General features: G+C 41.7%; 1 pseudogene; it reads right to left on the bottom strand.

Moving 5' to 3' along the window:
- Nucleotides 1-744, bottom strand: part of LOC108529039 (T-complex protein 1 subunit delta-like) — a 4527-nt pseudogene extending 3783 nt beyond the window's left edge.
- Nucleotides 745-14068: the final 13324 nt, after the last annotated feature.

Below are 14068 nucleotides of genomic sequence, written 5' to 3'. Positions count from 1 at the left end.
ATAGTCAGAAGCCAGTATTTGATTATCTATATCTGTTTTAGGAGCCGATAAGCAAAACTGAATAAGCCCAATCTTGGCCTTTTCAACTCTGGTTATGCCGGAATTTAACACTTTTTGGATGAGAACCAGCCCTTCCACCAACTCAGAGTCATCAATTGTCCCACCAAACTTCTTAACTATTTTAATATCTCTAAGATCTACACTGGTAGCTGTGGCTGGGTCAATCACTTTCATCACTGCATTTACACTCGTTGGAGAAAGCAGACTTGAATACTGAGAAACAACCTTTGAGTTCAGTGAAGTGGTTGCACTATTTAACAAAGTTTCTCTGTCACTCAATTCCACAGGTCAAGACATGTCAGTCAAGATTTCAGTGCCCTTTTCAGGGCCTTCTGGAATGACTCAGAAATGATGGTTGAATGAATCCCTTTCTGAAGAAGCTTGGTACAAGAATCTAAGAGGGAGCCAGCAATGATGACTACTGATGTGGTACCATCTCCTGCTTCTATATTTTGAGCCTTAGACAGCTCCACCAGCATTCTGGCTGCTGGATGCAATACTTGCATTTGTTTCAGAATGGTAGCACCACCATTTGTAATGGTTACATCACCTTTTCCATCTTGAATCATTTTATCCATTCCTTTTGGTCCAAGGCTTGTTCTAATAGCTTCAGCAACCGCTTTGGCAGTGGAAATGTTGCTGAAGAGGATCTGGGCTGGCTTGTTGGGGTCCTGATAGGCGCCTTTCCCGTGGCTGCTGGCAGCCCTGGCAGGCACCCCTATCTGGGATGCCACATTCTCAGGCGTAGCAAACTTGGCTGGGTCTGGGTGGGCCTGGGAAGGACGGATAGACCTGGATTCTGGCCGGCTGCAGAGTAATAATGGTAAGCCCCCATTGCTGTCATGAACCTTCTGCTTCTCTGTAAAGGATTTTATTTCTCCTTTGCTTATGAAGCTTAGTTTGGCTGGATATGAAATTCTGGGTTGAAAATTCTTTTCTTTAAGAATGTTGAATATTGGCTCCCACTCTCTTCTGGCTTGTGGGGTTTCTGCCTAGAGATCCGCTGTTAGTCTGATTGGCTTCCCTTAGTGGGTAACCTGGTGTTTATCTCTGGCTGCCCTTAACATTTTTTCCTCCATTTCAACCTTGGTGAATCCGATGATTATGTGTCTGGGGGTTGCTCTTCTTGAGGAGTATCTGTGGTGTTCTCTGTATTTCCTGAATTTGAATGTTGGTCTGTTTTACTAGGTTGGGAAAGTTCTCCTGGATAATCTCCTAAAGAGTGTTTTCTGTCTTGATTCCATTCTCCCCATCACTTTCAGTTACACTAATCAAATGTAGGTTTGGTCTTTTCACATAGTCTCGTATTTCTTGGAGGCTTTGTTCATTCCTTTTCATTCTTTTTTCTCTAATCTTGTCTTCATGATTTATTTCATTAAGTTGATCTTCAATCTCTGACTTCCTTTCTTCCACTTGATTGATTTGGCTATTGATACTTGTATATGTTTCACGAAGTTCTCGTGCTGTGTTTTTCAGCTCCATCAGGTCATTTATGTTCTTCTCTAAACTGATTATTCTAGTTAGCAATTCATCTAACCTTTTTTCAAGGTTCTTAGCTTCCTTGAGTTGGGTTACAACATGCTTCTTTAGCTCAGAGGAGTTTGTTATTACCCACCTTCTGAAGCCTACTTCTGTCAATTTGTGAAACTCATTCTCTGTCCAGTTTTGTTCTCTTGCTGGTGAGGAATTGTGATCCTTTGGAGGAGAAGAGACTTTCTGGTTTTGGAATTTTCAGGCTTTTGTGCTGGTTTTCCTCATCTTTGTGGATTTATCTGTCTTTGGTCTTTGATGCTGGTGATCTTCGGATGGGGTTTCTGTGTGGATGTTCTTTTGTTGAAGTTGATGCTATTCCTTTCTGTTTGTTAGTTTTCCTTCTAACAGTCAGACCCCTCTGCTGCAGGTCTGCTGGAGTTTGCTGGAAGTCCACTCCAGACCCTGTTTGCCTGGGTATCACCAATGGAGGCTATAGAACAGCAAAGATTGCTGCCTGCTCCTTCCTCTGGAAGCTTCATCCCAGAGGGGCACCCTCCAGATGCCAGCCAGAGCTCTTCTGTATGAGGTGTCTGTTGATCCCTGCTGGGAGGTGTCTTGCAGTCAGGAGGCACAGGGGTCAGGGACCCACTTGAGGAGGCAGTCTGTCCTTTAGCAGATCTTGAGTGCTATGCTGGGAGATCCATTGCTCTCTTCAGAGCCAGCAGCCAGGAATGTTTGAGTCTCCTGAAGCTGCACCCACAGCCGCCCCTTGCCCCAGGTGCTCTGTCCCAGGGAGATGGGAGTTTTATCCATAAGCCCCTGACTGGGGCTGCTGCCTTTTTTCCAGAGATGGCCTGCCCAGAGAGGAGGAATCTAGAGAGGCAGTCTGGCTACAGTGGCTTTGCTGAGCTGTGGTGGGCTCCACCCTGTTCGAACTTCCCGGTAGTTTTGTTCACACTGTGGGGCAAAAACTGCCTACTGAAGCCTCCATAATGGCAGACGCCCCTCCCCCCACCAAACTCAAGCATCTCAGGTTGACTTCAGGCTGCTGTGCTGGCAGCGAGAATTTCAGGCCAGTGGATTTTAGCTTGCCTAGCTCCGTGGGGGTGGGAATCCACTGAGCTAGACCACTTGGCTCCCTGGCTTCAGCTCCCTTTCCAGGGTTGTGAATGCTTCTGTCTCGCTGGCATTTCAGATGCCACTGGGGTATGAAATGAAACTCCTGCAGCTGGCTCGGTGTCTGTCCAAAGGGTTGCCCCGTTTTGTGCTTAATACCCAGGGCCCCGGTGGTATAGGCACCTGAGGGAATCTCCTGGTCTGCGGGTTGCGAAGACTGTAGGAAAAGCACAGTATCTGGGGCTGGAGTGCACGATCCCTTACAGCAGGGTCCCTCATGGCTTCCCTTGGCTAGGGGATGGAGTTCCCTGACACCCTGTGCTTCCTAGCTTAGGTGAAGCCTCACCCTGCTTTGGCTCACCATCTGTGGGCTGCACCCACTGTCTAACCAGTCCGAATGAGATGAGCCAGGTACCTCAATTGGAAATGCAGAAATCACTGGCCTTCTGCATTGATCTCACTGGAAGCTGCAAACTGGAGCTGTTCCTATTTGGCCATCTTGCCAGCCACACTACTATGCCACTTTAAAAGATCCAGTTTCATTTTTCTACATGTGGCTTGCCAATTATCCCAGCACCATTTGTTGAATAAGTTTTCTCCACTTCACATTTTTGTTTGCTTTGTCGAAGATCAGTTGACTGTAAAATATTTGGCTTTACTTCTGGGTTCTCTATTTTGTTACATTGGTGTGTATGCCTGTTTTTATACCAGTGCCATGCTGTTTTGGTGACTATGGCCTTATAGTATAGTTTGAAGTCAGGTAATGTAATGCCTCCAGATTTTTTCTTTTTGCTTAGTCTTACTTTGGCTATGTGGGCTTTTTTGGTTTCCTTATGAATTTTCAGATTTTTTTTTTCTAGTTCTGTGAAGAATGGTGGTGGTATTTTGATGGGGATTGCATTGAATTTGTAGATTGCTTTTAGCAGTATGTTCATTTTCACAATATTGATTCTACCAATCCATGAGCATGGGATGTTTCCATTTGTTTGTGTCACTTATGATTTCTTTCAGCAGTGTTTTGTAGTTTTCCTTGCAGAGGTCTTTTACCTCCTTGGTTAAGTATATTTCTAAGTATTTTATTTTAATTTTTGCAGCTATTATAAAAGCGGTTGGGTTCTTGATTTGGTTCTCAGCTTGGTTGCTGTTGGTGTATAGCAGGGCTTTGATTTGTGCATGTTGATTTCTTATCCTGAAATGTTACTGCATTTATTTACCAGTTTGAGGAGCTTTTTGAATGAGTCTTTAGGGTTTTCCAGGTATGTGATCATGTCATCAGCAGAGACAGTTTAATTTCCTCATTACCAGTTTGGATGCCCTTTATTCCTTTGTCTTGTCTGATTGCTCTGCTAGGACTTCTGGTATTATGTTGAAAAGAAGTGGTGAAAGTGGGTATCCCTAACTTGTTCCAGTTCTCAGGGGAATGCTTTCAACTTTTCCCCATTCAGTATGATGTCGACTGTGGGTTTGTCATAGATGGCTTTTATTACCTTAAAGTTTGTGCCTTCTATGCCAATTATGCTGAGGGTTTTAGTCATAAAGGGATGCTGGTTTTTTTTCAAATGCTTTTTCTGTGTCTATTGAGATGACCATGTGATTTTCATTTTTAATTCTGTTTATATGTTTAATTCTGTTTATATCACATTTATTGACTTGTGGATTATTAAACCATCCCTGCATCCCTGGGATGAAAGCCACTTGATCATGGTGGATTATCTTTTTGATATGCTGTTGGATTTGGTTAGCTAGTATTTTGTTGAGAGTTTTTGCATGTATGTTTATCAGGGATATCACTCTGTAGTTTTCTTTTTTTGTTATGTCCTTTCCTGGTTTGGGTATTAGGGTGATACTGGCTTCATAGAATGATTTAAGGAGGATTCCCTCTTTTTCAATCTTTTGAAATAGTGTCAATAGGATTGGTACCAATTCTTCTTTGAATGTCTGATATAATTTAGCTATGAATCTATCTGGTCCTGGACCTTTTTTCTTGATATCTTTTAAATTTTCATTTCAACCTCACTGCTTATTATTGTATTGGTTCAGAGTTTCTATTTCTTCCTGGTTTAATCTAGGAGGATTGTGTATTTTCAGGAATTTATCCATCTCTTCTAGGTTTTCTAGTTTATGCACATAAAGGTGTTCATAGTAGCATTGAATGATCTTTTGTATTTCTGTGGTATTGGTTGTAATATCGCCTGTTCCATTTCTAATCGAGGTTATTTGGATCGTCTCTTTTCTTTTCTTGATTAATTTTGCTAATGGTCTATCAGTTTTATTTATCTTTTCAAAGAAACAGTTTTTGTTTCATTTATATTTTGTATTTTTGTTTGTTTTTTCAGTTTCATTTCATTTAATTTCATTCAGTGCTGCCCTGATCTTCGTTATTTCTTTTATTCTGCTGGGTTTGGATTTGGTTTGTTCTTGTTTCTCCAGTTCCTTGAGGTATGACCTAAGATTGTCTGTTTGTCCTTTTTCATACTTTTTGATGAAGGCATTTGATCCTATGATATTTCCTCTTAGCACCACTTTTGCTGGATCCCAGAGGTTTTGATAGGTTGAGCCATTATTATCGTTCAGTTCAAAGAACTTTTTAATTTCCATCTTGATTTCATTGTTGACCCAGTGATCATTCAGGAGCAGGTTTGTAATTTCCACGCATTTTCATGGTTTTGAGGGTTCCTTTTGGAGTTGATTTTCAATTTTATTCCACTGTGGTCTGAGAGAGTACTTGGTATAATTTTGATTCTTAAATTTTTTGAGACTTACTTTGTGGCCTATCATATGGTCTGTCTTGGAGAATGTTCCATGTGCTGATGAATAGAATGTATGTTCTGCAGTTGTTGGGTAGAATGTTCTGTAAATATCTGTTAAGTCCATTTGTTCTAGGGTATAGTTTAAGTCCATTGTTTCTTCATTGATTTTCTGTCTTGAAGTTTTCTAGTGCTGTCAGTGGAGTATTGAAGTCCTCTGCTATTGTTGTGTTGCTGTCTATCTCATTTCTTAGGTCTAGCAGTAATTGTTTTATACATTTGGGAACTTCAGTGTTAAGTGTGTATATATTTAGGATTGTGATATTTTTCTGTTGGACTAGTCATTTTATCATTATATAATGCCCTTCATTGTCTTTTTAAACTGCTGTTTCTTTAAAGTTTGTTTTGTCTGATAGAATAGCTACCCCTGCTTGATTGCTTTTGGTGTCCATTTATATGGAATATCTTTTTCCACCCCTTTACCTTAAGTTTATGTGAGTCCTCATGTGTCAGGTGAGTCTCTTGAAGTCAGCAGATATTTGATTGGTGAGTTCTTATTCATTCTGCCATTCTGTATCTTTTAACTGGAGCATTTAGGCCATTATATACATTCAATGTTAATATTGATATGTGAGGGACTATTCTATTCATCATGCTATTTCTTGCCTGAATAGCTTTTTTTTTTTAAATTGGATTTTGTTCTATAGGACCTGTGAAATGTATGTTTTAAGGATATTCTACTTTGGTGTATTTTGAGGATTTGTTTCAAGATTTAGAGTTCCTTTTAGCAGCTCTTATAGTGGTGGCTTTGTAATGGCAAATTCTCTCAGCATTTGTTTATCTGAAAAAGATTATATCTTTCCTTCATTTTTGAAGCTTAGTTTCACTGGATACAAAATTCTTGGCTGATAATTGTATTGTTTAAGGAGGCTAAAGATAGGACCCCAATCCCTTCTAGCTTGCAGGGTTTCTGCTGAGAAATCAGCTGCTGTCTGATAGGTTTTCCTTTACAGGTTATTTGGTGCTTTTGCCCCACAACTCTTAAGATTCCTTTGTCTTGACTTCACATAACCTGATGATTATGTGCCTAGGTGATGATCTTTTTGCAATGAATTTCCCAGGTATTCTTGGAACTTCTTGTATTTGATTGTCTAGATCTCTAGCAAGGCTGAGGAAGTTTCCCTCAATTATTCTCTCAAATATGTTTTCCAAACTTTTAGAGTTCTCTTTTTCCTTGGGAACACCAATTATTCTTAGGTTTGGTCATTTAACATAATCCCAAACTTCTTGGAGGCTTTGTTCATTAAATTTTTTTTCTTTGTCTATGTTGGATTGGGTTAATTTGAAAACCTTGTCTTCAAGCTCTGAAGTTCTTTCTTCTACTTGTTTGATTCTATTGATGAGACTTTCTAGTGCATTTTGCATTTCTCTAAGTGTATCCTTGATTTCCAGAAGTTGTGATTGCTTTTTATTTGTGCTATCTATTTCACTGTAGGTTTTCCCATTCATATCCTGTATCCTTTTTAAAAAAGTTTCTTTAGGTTGAATTTCACCGTTCTCTGGTGCCTCCTTGATTGGCTTAATATTCGACCTTCTGAATTCTTTCTCTGGTATTTCAGAGATTTCATCTTGGTTTGAATCCATTGCATGTGAGCTAGTGTGATCTTCTGGGGGGTGTTAAAGGACATTGTTTTGTCATATTACCAGAATTGTTTTTCTGGTTCATTTTCATTTGGACTATGTCAGAGGGAAGATCTGGGACTCAAGGGCTGCTGTTCAGCTTCTTTTGCCCTACAGGGTGCTTCCTTGATGTGGTGCTCTCCCCTTTCCCCTAGGGATGGGGGTTCTTGAGAGCCAAACTGCAGTGATATTTATTTCTCTTCTGGATCTAGCCACCCAGCAGAGCTACCAGACTCCGGGCTAGTACTGGCTCCATCTATAAAGATTCCTGTGATGTGATCTGTCTTCAGGTCTCTCAGCTGTAGATACCAGCACTTACTCTGGTGGAGGTAGCAGGGGAGTGAAGTGGACTTTGTGAGGGTACTTGATTGTATTTTTGTTAAATGTGCTGGTTTTGTGTTGGTTGGCCTCCAGCCAGGAGGTGGTACTTTCAAGAATGCAGCAGCTCTGGTTATATAGGGAGGATCACACAGTAGGTGGGGCCATAGCGCTCCCAAGAGATTATGTCCTTTGTCTTGGGCTACGAGGGCGGGTAGAGAAAGCCCATCGGGTAGGGGCAGGGTTAGATATGTCTGAGCTCAGATTCTCCTTGGGCAGGGCTTGCTGTGGCTGCTGTGGGTGATAGGGGTTTGGTTCCCAGATCAATGGAGTTATGTTCTCAGGGGGATCATGGCTGTGTCTGCTGTGTCACACAGGTCACTATGAAAGTGGGAGAAATCCATAGCCCACAGCCCAAAAGGCCAGTCTCACTCCCACCATGCCCCATCAACAGCACCAAGTTTATTTCCAGGCAGCCAGTGATCATGGCTGAGAACTTGCCCCAGGCTACAAGCTTTCCAGCTGAGAAAGCAAGCAGGCTTACATTTTCTTGGCTGTCCCATGGAGCTTGCAGCAACAGTCCACTTCCTTCAAATGATCTGTGGATTCTCTTGTGTTTCCTGATATGTTCCTCTGGTGGTTCTTGGAGCAAAAGTTCATGACGTGGGTCTCCACATGCTGCTCTGTCTGTCTGAGTGGGAGCTGCAAGTTAGTCCTGCCTCCTACCTGCCATTTTTTCCTATCTCCCCTAATTATGTTTTGGGGTTTTTTCTATTGCTCCAAGTCTCTGGACTACATTGTTAGTGTGGTTTTCCTCTCCCTTTCAAGTGCAGAGTCTTTCTGAGTACTTTCATTATTGTATAATTGGAGCTTTACAATATTTTGGGAGGGCATCTTTTAAATATACCAGTGAATACTGAAGAACATTATTAATCCAACCCATTTTAAATGTCCAGCAAGAAAAGGAGAAAAGTGCATACATTTCTCTCCAATCTGATTTAATTTGCATTATGTAAGGTAGCCTCCTGGATAAAGCTACTGCTCTGGGACAAAAGACTTTTGGAAGAATTTTGGACCTTCTCACTCTTAACAAACTTAGAAGGTGGCTTAATTGTTGGTTCATTCATTCATTTATTAATCAGTATTTATCACATACTTATTGTGTGCCAATTGCTGTAGTGGGCACTGTAATACAAAGGTGAATGAGGCACAGTCTTTAACTTTCAATGGGGAAGACAGAGTCATAAGCAATAGTTGTGATACCGTGTGTGGAGAAGATGGTAGAGACAAGAACAGGATGTCATGGGAGACCTGGGGGCCACTCAACCCAGCTGAGGGCCCTGGGCAGGCTCAGTGGAGAGAGTGAGGTCTGAACTGATACATGAAGGATGAGGAGGCTGAAGAAAGGGCAATAAGGTATGGGGGAGAGGGACTCAAACAAGTCCATTGGGTTTGGGAATTAGGAAACCATTAGTAACATCAGCCAGAGCAGTTTCAATGGAATGGTGGGGGTTTTTCAATAGGAAGCTGGATTGTAGCAGACTGGAGAGAGGCCAGGGACTGAGAAAGTGGAGATGAAAGGGAAAGGGTGAGGGCAAGAAGGATGGTGGCCTCCAGAGAGTCTTGGCATCAAAGATGTATTCATTTTTTTATTTTTTTATTTTTTAGGGCTTGAAAAATTTGTGCAGTGTTCCAAAAGCAGAGTAAAGGAGGAAAGGCCAGGAAGTATGGGAGAGAGCCAGGCAAGTGGTAAGAGCCAAGGGTTCAGGTAAATGAGAAGGCTTTACATAATGGGAGTTGCCCTGACAGAGAAAGTTTGGATCTGCCTGGTCTGTACAATAAGATTTTCTTTTTGGTGCCTGTTTGGTATAATGGGACAGGAGGCACTGATATGTGTTGGCTCTGTGTCCCCACCAAAATCTCACCTTGAAGTGTAATAATCCCCTTGTATCATGGGAGGGACCTTGTGGGAGGTAATTGAATCATGGAGGCGTTTTTTTCCCATGCTGTTCTTGTGATAGTGAACAAGTCTCATGAGCTCTGATGGTTTTATAAAGGGGAGTTCCCTGGCACACACTATCTCTTGCCTGCTGCCATGTAAGATGTGCCTTCTGCCTTCCACCATGATTGTGAAGCCTCCCCAGCCATGTAGAACTGTGAGTCCATTAAATCTCTTTTTCTTTATAAATCGCCCAGTCTCAGGTATGTCTTTATTAGCAGTGTGAGAACAGACTAATACAGTGAATTGGTACCAGGAGTGGGGTGATGCTGTAAAGATACCTGAAAATGTGGAAGCAACTTTGGAACTGGGTATCAGGGAGAGGTTAGAACAGTTTAGAGTGCTCAGAAGAAGACAGGAAGATGTGGGAAAGTTTGGAACTTCCTAGAGATTTGTTGAATGGCTTTGACTAAGATGCTGACAATGACATTCAGGCTGAGGTGATCTCAGATGGAGATAAGGAACTTGGTAACTGGAGCAAAGGTGACTCTTGTTATGCTTTAGCAAAGAAACTGGCAGCATTTTCCCTTGCCCTAGAGATTTGTGGAACTTTAAATGTGAGAGAGATGATTTAGGGTATCTGGTAGAAGAAATGTCTTAACAGCAAAGTGTTCAAGAATTGACTTGGGTGTTCTTAAAAGAAATCAGTTTTATAAAGGAAACAAAACATAAAAGTTCAGAAAATGTGGAGCCTGATGATGTGATAGAAAAGAAAAACCCATTTTCTGAGGAGAAATTCAAGCAGGCTGCAGAAATTTGCATAAGCAATGAGGAGTCAAATGTTAATTGCCAAGACAATGGGGAAAATGTCTTCAGGGTATGTCTTCATGGCAGCCCCTCCCATCACAGGCCTGGAGACCTAGGAGGAAAAAATGGTTTCATAGGCCAGACCCAGGGACCCCATGTTGTTTGCAGCCTAGGGACTTGGTGCCCTGAGTCCCAGCCACTCCTGCTGTGGCAAAAAGGGGCCAAGGTGCAGCTTGGGCTGTGGCTCTAGAGGGTGCAAGCCCCAAGCCTTGGCAGCTTTTATGTGATGTTGAGTCTTTGAGTGCACAGAAGTCAAGAATTGAGATTTGGGAACCTCCGCCTAGTTTTCAGAGGATGTATTGAAATGCCTGGATGTTCAGGAAGAGACTTGCCACAGGGAAAGGGCCCTCATGGAGAGCCTCTGCTAGGGCAGTGTGTAAGGGAAATGTGGGGTTGAATCTCTCACACAGAGTCCCCACTGGGGCACTGCCTAGTGGAACTGTGAGAAGGGAGCCACTATCCTCCAGACCCCAGAATGGTAGATCCATCGACAGCTTGCACCATGATCCTTGTAAAAGCCACAGATGCTCAATGCCAACCTGTGAAAGGAGCCAGTAGGGGGTTGTACTCTGCAAAGCCACAGGGATGGAGCTGCCCAAGACCATGGGAACCCACTGCTTGCATTGGTGTGACCTGGATGTGAGACATGGAGTCAAAGGAGATCATTTTGGAGCTTTAAGCTTTGACTGCCCCGCTGGATTTCAGACTTGCATGGGTACTGTAGCCCCTTCGTTTTGGTCAATTTCTCCCATTTGGAATGGATGTATTTACCCAATGCCTGTACCTCCATTGTATCTAGGAAGCAACTAGCTTGCTTTTGATTTTACAGGCTCATAGTTGGAAGAGACTTGCCTTGTTTCAGATGAGACTTTGGACTGTGGACTTTTGGGTTCTTGCTGAAATGAGTTAAGACTCTGGGGGTTTGATACATGAAAATACCAGGACAAACCTAATTCCTAAAAAAGGCTTTCTAGATCAGAGGTTATAAATGGTTGCTCGGGACCCAAATTAGGCCCACAGATATATTTTATTTGGCACGTATGCTGTTTTGTGTCAAATAAACTCAAATAAAATCATGATCATGCTTGATTGGTTTTGAAATATGAGGACATGAGATTTAGGAGGGGCTGGGTGGAATGATATGATTTGTCTCTTTGTCCCCACCCAAATATCACCTTGAATTGTAATAACCCCCACATGTCATGGGAGGGACCTTGTGGGAGGTAATTGAATCATAGGGTTGAATTTTCCCATGATGTTTTGTGATAGTGAATAAGTTTCATGAAATCTGATGGCTTTATAGAGGGGAGTTCCCCCACATGTGATGTCTCTTGCCTGCTGCCATGTAAGATGTGCCTTTCACCTTCTGCCATGATTATGAGACCTCCCCAGTCATGTGGAACTGTAAGTCCATTAAAACTCTTTTTCTTTATAAATTATCCAGTCTTGGGTATGTCTTTATTAGCAGCATGAGAACAGACTAGTACAGACACTCTCTTCCCAGTCTGGAAGCCCTTTGGATAGAATATAAGGCAGAAATTACAAGCTCTAGTATTCATGAAGTGAGGCAGGTGGGGAGGCCTGTGCCCTTCTGCTGGGTGGCTGCTGTTTTACTCTAGTCATATTTGCCAGGGCCCAACTGTTGAATCAAGAAAAGCCAGAATTCTGGATTTCTATGTGAAATCTCCTAGTTTTGAAATTTTGGCAAATACTAAAATCAAACAGATAATTAAACAAAACAGCATTTGTGTCAAATAAAATACATCTACTGGCCTAATTTGGCCCCTGGGCACCAGTGAGTTTCTACCTCTGATTTAGAAAGCCTCTTTTAGGGATTAGGTTTATCCTGGCATTTTCAGGTATCAACTCTATCTTCTCTGTACAACTATGGAGGAAAATGTTAATATGGAAAATAACATGGATAGTTGGAGAAAAGAAGCACAGTGATGTGTTTAATCCTCCTAAATATAGTTATTTGCTATAACTTCCCCAGAACGTTAATTTTACTAAGTTGATTCCCTTATGTCCATGCCTTTTAAATGAATTTTCTTTGTTCATCTTAAAGTTCTATGAAAAGTTGGATTGCTCCAGGAACCAGAAAGGACATAATTACTCAGCTTACTTCTAAAAATAAAATGGAAAAATAGTGTATTTTTTTTTAATTGGGTCCCTTATACTACAGGGCAAGTCTGAAAAGGATTACAAATACTAAGGGAGAAGACATCTGCATGTTCCAAAGGAAGCAGAGAACTTTTATAATTTATGCTCTGCTTAGCTTTGATTATTAATCATTTGTTTGTGGTGGGATAATGATTGTTGATACATAAAACCTGATAAACCTTGCAGCAAGAATCAAGTAAAGATACTGCAATTCCAAAATTTGATATGTATCATGACAGTGGATCTCAAAGTTTACTGTGCATGAGAATCACCTGGCGGGCTTGGCTTGTTAAAACACAGGTTGCTTGGCCTTGTCCCTGGAGTTTTTGATTTAGTAGGTTTGGAGTGAGCCCAAGACTTTAAATTTCTAATAAGTTCCCAGTTATTCTGATGCTACTGATTCAGGGACCACCCTTTGAAAACCACTGTTCTAGAAAATCTGCAGGCTTTACTATTTACAGATAACACATCTGAACCATATTATGTTTACATTTACTGAAATTCATCCAGTCTTTTTGCTGATAAATGCTAAAGCTGATATATGTCTTTGGACCACAGTTATGTGAACAGATCTGCTGATTCAAGCAGAAGAGGTTCTGTATTACACATGGCCCAGGTTGTCTGTTCTCTTGGATGCTGCTGTTTCATCTGGGATGGTCTGGTGATGTGTTCTCTAGGTTCTGGCATAGCGATCTCGCAGAGGGAGGACCCAGATCTCCAAGGAAATGTGCTGCACATTGGAGGAAGTAGCCTGCTGGGCAGCACATTTCCTTGGAGGTCTGGGTCCTCCCTCTGCAGGATCACTATTCCAGGTCTCTAGGTTCTAATAATTCCTGTTGCTTCTCTTTGCTGTCCCTGCTCAAGGGTGGTTGCTGCCACCTATAGTAACTATTTGCATGCTATCACAAAGTTCCCTTTTGCTTTTCAGTCCTCTAATATTTGTTTAAACCATTTCCTGTATTAAAGTATCTCTGTTAAAACAGCAACTAATGTTGTTTCTACTTTTTTGACTGCACCCTAAGGAACAGTGATGTCCATCTTATGTGACATTCGACTGACCTCCATTCTGGAATTTAAAGGCAAATTCTGGAATGGATAAATTCCAGAATGGGACCCAGGAAGCGTATAAACTGCTCTTTTTCTGGCTATAGTTTCATGGACGGCTTGAAGCAGAAATATAATCATCTGGGTTGCTAGTTAAAAATGCAGATCCCTGGGCCCCAACCCCAGACCTTAAACATTTTAAATAACTTTCTAGATGAGTTTCCATGATAGGTGATTCCTAATTTTTTTTTTTTTTTGTTGTTGTTGTTCTTGAGACGGAGTCTTGCTCTGTCGCCCTGGCTGGAGTGCAGTGGGGCGATCTCGGCTCACTGCAACCTCTGCCTCCCGGGTTCACGCCATTCTTCTGCCTCAACCTCCCGATTAGCTGGGAGTACAGGTGCCCACCACCATGCCCAGCTAATTTTTTGTATTTTTGTATTTTTTTATTTTATTTTTTCATCTGGAAAGGTTTAAATTATATTTAATTTTCCAATTAATTTTTTTTTTATTATTATACTTTAAGTTCTAGGGTACATGTGCATAACGTGCAGGTTTGTTACATATGTATACTTATGCCATGTTGGTGTGCTGCACCCATCAACTCGTCAGCACCCATCAATTCATCATTTATATCATGTATAACTCCCCAATGCAATCCCTCCCT

Source organism: Rhinopithecus bieti, unplaced genomic scaffold (genome assembly GCF_001698545.2).
Source record: "Rhinopithecus bieti isolate Rb0 unplaced genomic scaffold, ASM169854v2 scaffold_3878, whole genome shotgun sequence".
NCBI lineage: Eukaryota > Metazoa > Chordata > Mammalia > Primates > Cercopithecidae > Rhinopithecus > Rhinopithecus bieti.
Note: the sequence above shows the minus strand (reverse complement) of the source record. Positions and strands in the feature narration are given on the sequence as shown.